The sequence below is a fragment of the Pristiophorus japonicus genome, chromosome 16, assembly GCF_044704955.1.
Source record: "Pristiophorus japonicus isolate sPriJap1 chromosome 16, sPriJap1.hap1, whole genome shotgun sequence".
Classification (NCBI taxonomy): domain Eukaryota; kingdom Metazoa; phylum Chordata; class Chondrichthyes; family Pristiophoridae; genus Pristiophorus; species Pristiophorus japonicus.
The window spans coordinates 83,389,873-83,403,909 of record NC_091992.1 but is presented as its reverse complement, the minus strand read 5'-3'; the positions used below and the strand labels follow the sequence as shown (position 1 = coordinate 83,403,909).

The following is a 14,037-nucleotide window of genomic DNA, read 5'->3' as shown; positions in this document are numbered from 1 at the left end:
GCTGCACCTCCCTCCTCCAGCTCCTGCTTCCTCCCAACCCGATTTGACTCCCGCTTCCGCCCCCCCCCCCCGCCCCTGCCCCTAGACCGGACCGGACCCCGACACCGACCCGACTCCCGCTTCCCACCCCCCTCGCCCCTAGACTGGACCCGACCCGCGCTCCCCCCTCCCCACCCGACCTGACCTCCCTCTCCCTTCCTACCCCCCGGCCCGACCCAACCCGACCCGACCTCCCTCCCACCACCCCACCGACCCGACCCGCGCTCCCGGCTCCTCCCCGCTCCCCCACCCGGACCGGACCCGACCCAACTTGACCTCCCTCCCCCCGCCCCCGACACGAACCGACCTGATCTGACCTCCTTCTGCCCCCCCCAACCCGAACCGAACCGACCCGACCCGACCTCCCTCCCCACCACCTGACCCTACCCACGCTCCCTCCCTCTCCCACCCGACCCGAAACCAACCCAACCTCCCTCCTCCTCCCCCCACCCCCGACCCGACCCATGCTCCCGACCGCACCCCCCCCCCCGACCGGACCCGACCCGACCTCCCTCCGCGCCCCCCCCCCCCCCCGACTCGTCCTCCCTCCGCCCCCCCCCGCCCCCGACTCGACCTCCCTCCGCCCCCCCCCCGACCCGATCCGCGCTCCCCCCTACCCGACCCCGGACCCGACCCGACCCAAAGTCACCTACCTGTAAATCTGGTACTGGGGATGGGCCCTGCCCGAAGACACTGACAGAGACACACTGGGGGGGCATCCCAGCACGCTGTTGGAGGGCTCCCGGTGCTGCAGTCGGTAAGTAGAAAATGTTTTATTTATTGATTTTTTTTGATTGATTTATTGGTTGATTTATTGATGTTTTTATCATTTATTATTGATGATGGCTCTTTATTTGTAAAACTGAAGTGTTTAATGTTTGTAAACTTCCCTTTAAACTCCTACCCCCCCCCCCCCCATTCTCTACGCCTGATTTGTAACCTACGCCTGATTTTCTAAGTGTAGACAAGGTTTTTCTGAGCGTACAAAAATCTTCGCTTACTCCATTCTAAGTTAGTTTGGAGTAAGTTTTCACTGCCTAAACTTTCAAAACGGGCGTAAGTGGCCGGACACGCCCCTTTTGAAAAAAAAAAATCTGTTCCAAACTGAAACTGTTCTAACTGACTCGAACTGGAGCAAACTAAATGCCGAGAATTGCAATTTCTAAGATACTCCATTCTAAACCAATTGCTCCAAAAAAACAGGAGCAACTCAGGCCGAAACTTGGCCCCTAACAAACTTTCTCCGACAGTGCAGCACTCCCTCAGTACTGCGCCTGAGTGTCAGCCTAGATTTCTGTACTCAAGTTCCTGGAGTGGGACTCGGAGCCACAACCTTCTGACTCAGAGGCGAGAGTGCAGCCCACTGAGCCACAGCTGACACCGTTTACTGCTCAAGGTGGTACACCCTTTTCCAAATAAAGAGTTTCAAATTTAGAGCATCGTGCAGTACAATAAAATGCTTACTATAATCTGATTCTTCCAACAGGTCAGCACTGGCAATGGAGGTGGAGATGTTCCCCCACAGAGAGGGCAAGGATATAGAATCATAGAATGATACAGTACAGAAGGAGGCCATTTGGCCCATCGTGTCTGCATCGCCTCTTTGGTAAAGCTATCTAAATAATCCCACTCCCCTGTTCTTTCCTCAGAGCCCTGTAATTTTTCCCTTCAAGTATTTATCTGATTCTCTTTTGAATATTACTATTAAATCTGCTTCCACCACCCGTTCAGGCAGATTTAGCATAGCTTCCTTGCATTGCAGATCATAACAACTCGCAGTGTAAAAACTGTTTCCACTTGTCACCTCTGCTTCCTTTATCAATCACCTTAAATCTGTGTCCTCTAGTTACCGATCCCCCTGCCACTGCAAACAGTTTCTCTTTATTTATTCCAACAAAACCATTCATGATTTTAGAGCCTAAGAACATAGGAAATAGTAATTGGAGTAGGCCATTTGGCCCTTCGAGCCTGCTCTGCTAATAAACAAGATCATGGCTGAGCTTCTACCTCAACTCCATCTTCCCACACTATCCCCATATCCCTTAATTCCGTTTGTTCCCCAAAATTTATTGACCTCTGTCTTGAATATACTCAACAACTGAGCATCCACAGCTCTCTGGAGTAGAGAATTCCAAAGATTCACAACCCTTTGGGTGAAAAAATGTCTCCTCATCTCAGTCCTAAATGGCCAACCCTTTATTTTGAGACTGTGACACCGTGTTCTAGATCAGGGGTGTTGCACACCGAGCTCAGCGATTCCAGGCGGTGCTGCTCAGCGCCATCACTAAACCGAACCCAAGGATCACTGTGGGGCACTGGAGGCTTACCGCTGCCATTGCTGCCACTCCAGGGCAAAAGAACGGAGCAGAGAGGAGCTAAAAATCCGCCCCTTCTTAAATTGTTTGTCAACCATCATACTTTTTAAGGTAGTTTCCCAATCTACCTTAACCAACTCGCCCCTCATACCTACCTAGTTTGCTTTGTTTAGGTTTAAGACCCTAGTTTTGGACTTAACTAAATCACTTTCAAACTCAATATGGTCATTCTTCCTTAAAGGTCCCTTTACTGTAAGTTTATTAATTAACCCTTTCCCATTGCACAATACTAGATCTAAAATTGCCTGTTCCCTAGTTGGTTCCTCAACATACTGATCTTGAAAACTATCTTGTATATATTCCATGAACTCGTCCACCAGACTATTACTGCAAATTTGGTTTGTCCACGATTACCATATTATCCTTGTTACATGCGTCTCTAATTTCCTGATTTATACTCTGCCGTACATTACAGCTACTGTTTGGGGGGCCGATATGCAACTCCCTACAATATTTTCTGCCCCTTGCTGTTGCTTAGCTCCATCCAAATTGATTCTACTTCTTGATTTTCCGAGCTAAGATCCTTTCTCTCTGCTAAAGAGAAAAAGGTTAGTAAAGACAAACGTAGGTCCCCTGCAGTCAGAATCAGGGGAAGTCACAACGGGGAACAAAGAAATGGCGGACCAATTGAACAAGTACTTTGGTTCGGTATTCACTGAGGAGGACACAAACAACCTTCCGGATATAAAAGGGTTCGGAGGGTCTAGTAAGGAGGAGGAACTGAGGGAAATCCTTATTAGTCGGGAAATTGTGTTGGGGAAATTGATGGGATTGAAGGCCGATAAATCCCCAGGGCCTGATGGACTGCATCCCAGAGTACTTAAGGAGGTGGCCTTGGAAATAGTGGATGCATTGACAGTCATTTTCCAACATTCCATTGACTCTGGATCAGTTCCTATGGAGTGGAGGGTAGCCAATGTAACCCCACTTTTTAAAAAAGGAGGGAGAGAGAAAACAGGGAATTATAGACCGGTCAGCCTGACATCTGTAGTGGGTAAAATGATGGAATCAATTATTAAGGATGTCATAGCAGTGCATTTGGAAAGAGGTAATATGATAGGTTCAAGTCAGCATGGATTTGTGAAAGGGAAATCATGCTTGACAAATCTTCTGGAATTTTTTGAGGATGTTTCCAGTAGAGTGGACAAGGGAGAACCAGTTGATGTGGTATATTTGGACTTTCAGAAGGCTTTCGACAAGGTCCCACACAAGAGATTAATGTGCAAAGTTAAAGCACATGGGATTGGGGGTAGTGTGCTGACATGGATTGAGAACTGGTTGTCAGACAGGAAGCAAAGAGTAGGAGTAAATGGGGACTTTTCAGAATGGCAGGCAGTGACTAGTGGGGTACCGCAAGGTTCTGTGCTGGGGCCCCAGCTGTTTACACTGTACATTAATGATTTAGACGAGGGGATTAAATGTAGTATCTCCAAATTTGTGGATGACACTAAGTTAGGTGGCAGTGTGAGCTGCGAGGAGGATGCTATGAGGCTGCAGAGCGACTTGGATAGGTTAGGTGAGTGGGCAAATGCATGGCAGATGAAGTATAATGTGGACAAATGTGAGGTTATCCACTTTGGTGGTAAAAACAGAGAGACAGACTATTATCTGAATGGTAACAGATTAGGAAAAGGGGAGGTGCAGCGAGACCTGGGTGTCATGGTACATCAGTCATTGAAGGTTGGCATGCAGGTACAGCAGGCGGTTAAGAAAGCAAATGGCATGTTGGCCTTCATTACGAGGGGATTTGAGTACAGGGGCAAGGAGGTGTTGCTACAATTGTACAGGGCCGTGGTGAGGCCACACTTGGAGTATTGTGTACAGTTTTGGTCTCCTAACCTGAGGAAGGACATTCTTGCTATTGAGGGAGTGCAGCGAAGGTTCACCAGACTGATTCCCGGGATGGCGGGACTGACCTATCAAGAAAGACTGGATCAACTGGGCTTGTATTCACTGGAGTTCAGAAGAATGAGAGGGGACCTCATAGAAACGTTTAAAATTCTGACGGGGTTAGACAGGTTAGATGCAGGAAGAATGTTCCCAATGTTGGGGAAGTCCAGAACCAGGGGACACAGTCTAAGGATAAGGGGGAAGCCATTTAGGACCGAGATGAGGAGGAATTTCTTCACCCAGAGAGTGGTGAACCTGTGGAATTCTCTACCACAGAAAGTTGTTGAGGCCAATTCACTAAATATATTCAAAAAGGAGTTAGATGAAGTCCTTACTACTAGGGGAATCAAGGGGTATGGTGAGAAAGCAGGAATGGGGTACTGAAGTTGCATGTTCAGCCATGAACTTGAATGGCGGTGCAGGCTAGAAGGGCCGAATGGCCTACTCCTGCACCTATTTTCTATGTTTCTATGTTTCTAAATCGCTTTCAAACTGAATATAAAATTCTATCATATTATGGGCACTCTTCCCTAAAGGTCCCCTTTACTACAAGGTTATTATCCTATCCTTTATTATCAGGGCTGCCCCTTCTCCTTTTCCATTTTGCCTATCTCTTCTGTAAGTTAAGTATCCTGGAATATTTAGTTCCCAACCTTGGTCACTTTGCAACCACATCTCTATAATGGCTATTAGATCAAACCTATTTCTATCTGTGCTATTAATTCATCTACTTTGTTGCGAATGCTTTGCACATTCAGAAACAGTGCCTTTAACTTTGACTTTTTTCTATTTTTCCCTGATGTCACCTTAGTCCCTGATGCCTATTACCTTTGTTACTCTCTTTGTCCCTTCCTGAGCCACTCTGTTTACTTTTGCCCAAAACTCTGCTCTGCTCTGGAGCCTTGACATTTCTCTCGCGGCTTTTAAATTTACTCTTTCCTGAATCCTCCCACCTCCCACCCCCACTTCACTAGTTTAAAGCCTTGTCTACTGCCTTGTCACTTCGCCAGCACACTGGTTCCAGCCCGGTTTAAATGGATCCCATCCCAACAGAATAGCTCCTTCTTTCCCCAGCACTGATACCAGTGGCCCATGAACCAAAACCCCATGCCTCCACACCACTCTGAGCCACGCATTTAACCTTCTAATCTGCCTATCCCTATGCTAATTGGCACCTGGCTCAGGTAACAATCCAGAGATTATTAACTTTGAGGTTCTGCTTTTTAATTTGGACCCCAACTCCTCAAACTCTCTCAGCAGAACCTCATTCCTAGTTCTACCTATGTCGTTGGTTCCCATGTGGATCATGACAACTGGATCCTCTCCTTCCTACTCCAAGTTCTTCTCCAGCCGCGAGGTGATGTCTTTAACCCTGGCACCGGGCAGGCAACACAACCTTCGGAACTCCTGGTCGCGGCTGCAAAGAACGGTATCGATTCCTCTGACTACACTGTCCCCTACCACAACTACATTCTCTTTCACTCCCCCCTATTTGAATGGCCTCCTGCGCCTTGGTGCCATGGTCAGTTTGCTCATCCACCCTGCAGGCTTTTTCCCTCATCCACACAGGCAGCAAGAACCTCATACCTGTTGGATATGGACAAAGGCTGAGGCTCCTCCAACACTGCACCTGGGGTCTCCTTACCTGCCTGAGTTGCAGTCACATCCTCCTGTCCCTGACTACTAACCAGACCTGTACCACTACGTAGCCTAAGGGGTGTGATTGCCTCCTGGATCACAGTGTCCAGGTAACTCTCCCCCTGCCCTGCAATGTCTGCACCTCAAACTCCAGCTCAACAACTCTGAGCTGAAGTTCCTCAAGATGCAATAAAAACAGAAAATCCTAGAAAATCTCAGCGGGTCAGGCAGCATCTGTGGAGAGAAATAGAGTTAATGTTTCAAGTTGGTGAAAGGGTCGGAAGGGTCACCGATCTGAGACGTTAACTCTGTTTCTCTCTCCACAGATGCTGCCTGACCCGCTGAAATTTCCAACATGTTCTGTTTTTATTTCAGATTCCAACATCCACAGTACAGGTTGCATGTCCGAAATCCGCAGTTACGAAATTCAGAATGTTGCGGGATCCGGACAGCGGGTCGATCCGTGGCAGGGTCTTCCGGAATCCGGAAAATATTCCGACATCCGAACCTGCCACCATCCCCCACCCTGCATTCTGCAGCTGGACTCCTCCGCCTCGGCCACCGCCGACCTCTCCCCCACCTCAGCCTGCCCCTGACCTCACCCCCACCTCGGCTACTGCCGACCTCCCCCCCACCTCAGGCCGTCCCTGACCTCACCCCGCCTCAGGCCACCGCCGCTGGACACTCCCCCGCCTCGGGCTGCCGCTGACCTCACACCACTGCCCCCCCCCCCTCCCCTTGCTCGGTTGCCCCCCCCCCCCCCTTAAAACGTTCCAAAATCCAGAAATACCCGAACCTCGGCCCGGGCGTTTCAGGATTCGGGGTGTTGGAAAGATGTTCCGAAATCTGGAACGGCCTCGGACCCGAGGTTTCCGGATTTCGGATGCTCCACCTGTATTTTGCTTTTGTACTAGTTCCTCAAGATGCAGGCACTTATTGCAAACGTGCTTGTCCGGGATCACAATGCTCTCCACAAACTCCCACAGGCTGCAGTTGCGACACACCATCTGCACTGCCATCCCCATATGACCTTGTTCAATTTAATTAAATTTGTATTTGAGTAGCGTAGTTTACAGTTTTGTTTCTTGACTACTTACTTGATCTAGATTACGTTATGGTTATTGAAATTAAATATCTATCTGTAACAAAAAGCACTACAAGTAGGGTAGACAAAAAGCAGCAACTCCTTAACCCTCTTCTCTGAATTCCCACTCTTTCCAAATTCCGAAATAAAACACTATCAAATCTCCTTTTAACCTTCTCTGCTCTAAGGAGAGCAACCCTGGCTTCTCCATTCTCTCCACATAACTGGTCACTCATGCCTGGTACCATTCTAGTAAATCTCTTCTGCACCCTCTCCAAAGTCTAGATATCCTTCCGAAAGTGTGGTGCTCAGAATTGAACACAATATCCAGCGAAGGCCGAACCTGTGTTTTAGAAAGGTTTAGCATAACTTCCTTGCTTTTCTACACTATTGCTCTATTAATGAAGCCAAGGATCTCATATGTTTTTTAACAGCCTTCTCAACTTCTTCTGCCACCTTCAAAGATTTGTGTTCCTGCACCCCCTTTAAAATGTACCTTTAGTTCATATCGCCTCTCCTCATTCTTCCTACCAAAATGTATCACTTCACACTTCCCTGTGTTAAATTTAATCTGCCATGTGTCTGCCCATTTAACCAGTCTGTCTATGTCCTCCTGAAGTCTTCTCATTGTTTACCATATTTCCGAGTTTCATATTCCCTGCAGACTTTGCAACGTTGCCCTGTAAACCCTGTAAATTTAACACATTTGACGCATGTGGCATGAGTGCTTGGTCACCTGTATATAAGCTGGGTGTCTTTGTCATGCTCGCACTCTCGGGCTGGAAAAAAGATGGATCAGGTTGCACCTGAATGAATTTATAGGAACCAGACTCTTGAGTCATTACAATTAGAGACGAGGTAATGCACAATGGGCACTGTTGGAAGCCTGGAGAGATTCGTGGAGGGCGAGGACTGGGCGGATTTTGTCAACCGCCTGGATCAGTATTTTGAGGCCAGTGGCATGGAGGCAGAGGCCTACGCAGTTAAGCGCAGGGCAGTTCTCCTCACTGTTTGTGGTCCGAAAATTTACGGCATCTTGAAGAATCTTCTTTCGCCTGTACGTCTGGCGGAAAAAGGATATGAGGAATTGTGTACGTTGGTGGGTAACCATCTGAAGCCAAAGAGAGGCTCATCATATCACGCTACCATTTCTACACGCATGTTCGTGCTGAGGCCAGGACATGTCGGGATTTGTCGCCGACCTGCGATGTCTTGCTGAGCTGTGTAAGTTCGGGAACATGCTGGAAGACATGCTGCATAATGTCTTTGTGATAGGCATCAGCCATGATGCGATCCTCAGGAAGCTGCAGAGACGCTGGATTTGAAAAAGGCCATCGTGACTGCCCAGGCATGCATGACGACAGATGATAATTTGAGGCAAATATCATCGACGAGTCAGAGTTCCACGGCAAGTACTGTAAACAAGATGGCATCGTCTTTGGGCAGTGATGCTTACACGAAACCTGCTGCTGCTCAGAGCCTGGTTCGATCCTGGTTCGATCCTGACCCTGTTGGCGTTGTGGGGGCAATCATCGGCCTCATCAGTGTCGGTTTAGACAATACTCATGCAATGGATAGAAACATAGAAACACAGAAAATAGGTGCAGGAGTAGGCCATTCGGCCCTTCGAGCCTGCAGCGCCATTCAATGAGTTCATGGCTGAACATGCAACTTCAGTACCCCATTCCTGCTTTCTTGCCATACCCCTTGAGTCCCCTAGTAGTAACAACTACATCTAACTCCTTTTTGCATATATTTAGTGAATTGGCCTCAACAACTTCCTGTGGTAGAGAATTCCACAGGTTCACCACTCTCTGGGTGAAGAAGTTTCTCCTCATCTCAGTCCTAAATGGCTTACCCCTTATCCTTAGACTGTGACCCCTGGTTCTGGACTTCCTCAACATTGGGAACATTCTTCCTGCATCTAACCTATCTAAACCCATCAGAATTTTAACCATTTCTATGAGATCCCCTCTCATTCTTCTGAACTCCAGTGAATACAAGCCCAGTTGATCCAATCTTTCTTGATGTGTCAGTCCCGCCATCCCGGGAATCAGTATGGTGAATCTTCGCTGCACTCCCTCAATAGCAAGAATGTCCTTCCTCAAGTTAGGAGACCAAAACTGTACACAATACTCCAGGTGTGGCCTCACCAAGGCCCTGTACAACTGTAGTAACACCTCCCTGCCCCTGTACTCAAATCCCCTCGTTATGAAGGCCAACATGCCATTTGCTTTCTTAACCGCCTGCTGTACCTGCATGCCAACCTTCAATGACTGATGTACCATGACACCCAGGTCTCGTTGCACCTCCCCTTTTCCTAATCTGTCACCATTCAGATAATAGTCTGTCTCTCTGTTTTTACCACCAAAGTGGATAACCTCACATTTATCCACATTATACTTCATTTGCCATGCATTTGCCCACTCACCTAACCTATCTAAGTCACTCTGCAGCCTCATAGCATCCTCCTCGCAGCTCACACTGTCTCCCAACTTAGTGTCTGAAAGTGGGACATCTTCACAGGATGTGTCCACAACAGAGCAAGCGTGGTGCAGCTCACCTCGTGGTTAATGAGGACCAGTTCAGTGATGGCCCGGATACGCAACCCGTGAAGGAAGTGAATGGACTGTATTTGTTGCTGAGCAAGAGCCAGCCGATAGTCGTTAATGTGAAGCTGAATGGCATGCCTGTATCAATGTAGCTGGACATGGGTGCGAGCCAGTCGATAATGAGCCAAAGGACATTCGACAAGCTGTGGGACACTAAGGCTGTGAAACCGAAGCTGAGTCCAGTCAATGCCAGGTTGCGTACTTACACTAAGAAACTCATACCGGTGCTCGGCAGTGCAGCAATCATGGTGTCATATGACGCTGTGGTTCACAAGCTACCATTATGGACCATCCCAGGTAATGGTCCAACGCTGTTCAGCAGGAATTGGCTCGAGAAAATCAAGCTGAACTGGAATGATGTCAAGATGTTGTCCTTAGTGGATGATACTTTGTGTGCTCAAGTATTGAAAAAGTTTTCTTCTTTGTTTGAACCGGGCATTTTACGGGAACCAAGGTGCAGATTCACCTGGACTCCAACGCAAGACCTGTCTATCACAAAGCTCGGTCGGTTCCGTACATGATGAGGGAAAAGGTTGAAATTGAGCTTGACAGACTCCAGCGTGAAGGGATCATATCACCAGTCAAGTTTAACGAGTGGGCTAGTCCCATTGTTCCTATGTTGAAGAGTGAGGGCACTGTCAGGATTTGTGGAGACTACAAGGTTACGATTAACCGATTTTCAAAACAGGATCCGTATCCGTTACCGAGGGCTGATGACCTGTTCGCCATGCTATCTGGTGGAAAGTCGTTCACGAAACTGGATCTGACGTCAGCCTCTATGACCCAGGAGCTTGTCGACACTTCGAAGAAACTCACCTGCATCAACACCCATAAAGGACTGTTCGTCTACAACAGGTGTCCTTTTGGGATTCGTTCGGCTGCAGCCATATTTCAGAGGAATATGGAAAGTTTATTGAAGTCCATTCCTAGAACTGTCGTGTTTCAAGATGACATTCTAGTCACAGGTCACGACACTGCTGAACATCTGAACAATCTTAAAGAAGTCCTACAGTGTCTGGACAAAGTGGGACTCAGGTTAAAACGCTCAAAGTGTATATTCGTGGCACCTGAAGTCGAATTCCTCGGGATGAAGATTGCTGCTGATGGCATCAGACCCACTGATTCGAAAACCGAGGCTATCAAAAATGTACCCAGGCCTCAGAATGTGATGGAGCTGCGTTCGCTCCTTGGGTTACTCAACTACTTTGGTAATTTCTTACCCAGATTGAGCACTTTACTAGAGCCACTGCATGTGTTACTAAGAAAAGGCGACAACTGGATCTGGGGTGCATCTCAAGATAGAGCCTTTGAGAAAGCCAAGAATCTGCTATGTTCAAACAAGTTGCTTGTTCATTATGATCTGCGTAAGCGTCTTGTATTGGACTGTGCTGCTTCATCATATGGGGTTGGCTGCGTACTCCAACAAGCAAATGAATCGGGCAAGCTACAACCTGTTGCGTATGCTTCAAGAAGTCTGTCTAAAGCGGAAAGAGCTTACAGTATGGTAGAGAAAGAAGCTTTGGTCTATGTGTATGGGGTAAAAAAAATGCACCAGTACCTGTTTGGTCTCTGTTTTGAACTAGAAACGGATCACAAGCCACTAATTTCATTGTTTGCGGAAAACAAAGGTATTAACACCAATGCATCGTCCCGCATTCAAAAGTGGACACTGACATTGTTTGCCTATGATTACGTCATCCGTCATAGACCTGGTACTGAGAATTGTGCTGATGCACTGAGTCGTCTGCCCTTACCTACAACTGAGATGGAGACGCCGCAACCTGCAGATCTACTATGAGTAATGGGTGCTTTTGAGAGTGAAGGAACCCCTGTCATTGCTCAACAAGTTAGGATCTGGACCAGCCATGACCCTATTTTATCGGTTGTGAAACAGTGTGTACTCAGTGGTGATTGGTCTGCCATACCTATGGAGATGCATGAGGAGACAAAACTTTACAACCGTCGCAAGGATGAGCTGTTCATTCAGTCAGACTGTTTACTGTGAGGTAATCGTGTAATCATGCCTAAGAAAGGTAAAGAAAAATTTGTACGTGAACTTCATAGCAATCATCCTGGTATTGTCATGATGAAGTTCATTGCTAGCTCTCATGTATGGTGGCCTAGAATTGACTCTGATCTGGAATCATGCGTGCATCAGTGCAATACTTGCATGCAGCTAAGAAAAGTACCAGCGGAATCTCCGCTGAGTCTTTGGTCGTAGCCGTCCAAACCATGGTCGAGGATCCACATTGATTTTACGGGCCCGTTCCTAGGAAAGATGTTTTTTGTCGTAGTAGATGCATATTCTAAGTGAATAGAGTGTGTTATTATGTCATCCAGCACGTCTACAGATACCATTGAGAGCCTTCGTATCATGTTTGCTACTCATGGTTTGCCTGACATTGTTGTGAGTGACAACGGATCTTGCTTCATAAGTCTTGAGTTCCAGGAGTTCATGAAACTCAATGGCATCAGACATGTGAGATCAGCTCCATTGAAACCTGCTTCTAATGGTCAAGCAGAGCATGCCGTTCAAATGATCAAGCAAAGTATGAAACGTGTAACTCAGGACTCACTGCAGAGACGGTTGTCATGTATATTGCTCAGTTACAGGTCAAGACCTCAAGCGCTTACTGGAGTTGTTCCTGCTGACCTACTGATGAAGAGAAATCTCAAGACCAGGCTTTCTCTTATTCATCCTGATTTGAATGATCGTGTCGAAAACAGATGTCAAAGTCAGCAATGGTGTCATGATCGTGTTACCGTGTCATGTGACGTCTTTGTCAACGATCCGGTTTATGTACTGAACTATGGTCAAGGTCCAAAAGTGGATCGCCGGCACTGTTACAGCCAAGGAGGGTAACAGAGTGTTTATTGTCATGCTCAAGAATGGGCAAACATGCAGGAAACACCTTGACCAGGTTAAACTGCAGCACACGGATGAACTAAACCGAAGGAGGAAGATGCAGTCAGTGGCCAACCATTGTTCACTCATCAGAGGACTCTGCTGACATTACTGATTCTGAACCTTCAGTCTCTGATGTGGTCATGACCACTCCCATCAGATCGGCTACTCAGCCCTCAGTCTCAACGGACTCAGAACGCTGACCCAGAGCCAAAGTTGAACTGAGACGATCAATTCGTGAGAGGAAAGCCCCAGACCGTCTTAATTTGTAAAAAGACTGTTGTTAAGATTTTAAAAGGGGGATGTTGTTATGTATTAATGCTTGGGAGTCACCAGACACCAGAGGGCGTCGCGATCGGAGGTCTTCGGGCTATATGCATGTGGCATGTGTGCTTGGTCCCCTGTATATAAGTTGGGTGTCTTGTCACACTGGCACTCTTGGGCTGGAAAAAGATGGATCAGGTTGCACCTGAGTGAGTTTACAGTAACCAGATTCTTGAGTCATTACATGGAGATAGACAGATTTTTGAATGTTAAGTGAGTCAAGGGTTATGGAGAGTGGTTGGGGAAGTGGAGCTGAGGCCAGGATCAGATCAGCCAAGATCTTATTAAATGGCGGAGCAGGATCAAGGGGTCAAATGGCCTACTCCTGCTCCTACTTCTTATGTTCTTACACTGTCTACTGGATTTCCCTCATCCACTACTCCAGTGACTTCCTCAAAACACACTTTCAAATTTGTTAGGCTTGACCAATTTTTCAGAAGGCATGTTGTGAATTTCTAATAACCCCTTCCCTTTTCCAGTGATCATAAAAGTCTTCTCTCACAATTCCTTGTAGCATTATCCCAATAATGGATGTCAGACTGATAAGCCTGAGTTCCCTGGCTCGGATTTGTCCCGTTTTTTGAAAATAGAAACTGCATGAGCTAGCTTCCAGTCTAAGGGAACGATCCTTGACTCTATTGGAACTTTTGAAGACACACTGGGCTGGATTTGCATTCCGGGTTTCACCCCGGAGCGGCGTGAGGTCTCCTGCACCCCGTCGCGATCCTCCGGTCAGGTTTAGCGGCGACACTGAGCAGCACCGCCGGGAAGAGCGGCACCGGGTATGCAACGCCTCTGGTTGTGACACTGGCGCGAGTTTGAGCTCCTGCCCGACCCATCCGCCCACAATGACTGCCTGGGAAATCAGAGCGGTCCAACGATCCCGTGGCAGAGAGGAAGGTAATGTACTGCAAAAGTAAGCGCGAGTGTTTTGTGTTTTGATTTTTTGTGTGATTTGTGTTGTGGTGGCGTGGGCAATGTTTTACGAATGTTTCTGTGGGGCATTTTTAGGTCGCCCCCCTCCCACCCCCTGCCCCCCACCAGGCGTCTCTCGGAGCGCTCCCGGCCCGGCTCTTTAGCTCGGGAGTTTCCCATCCTTGCGCCGAGAGAGGTGTACAATGCCTCCCTTAGCGCTGCGCCCCCTGATGCAGGGCCCAGCTGCCCAAACTT

At 47.8% G+C, this 14,037-nt stretch overlaps 1 protein-coding gene across 1 annotated transcript in view; it reads right to left on the bottom strand.

Annotated features, from left to right (window-relative positions):
- dhrs7cb (dehydrogenase/reductase (SDR family) member 7Cb) overlaps positions 1-14,037 on the bottom strand; it is a 110,257-nt gene that overhangs the window by 57,862 nt on the left and 38,358 nt on the right. The gene's annotated exons all lie outside the window — the stretch shown is intronic.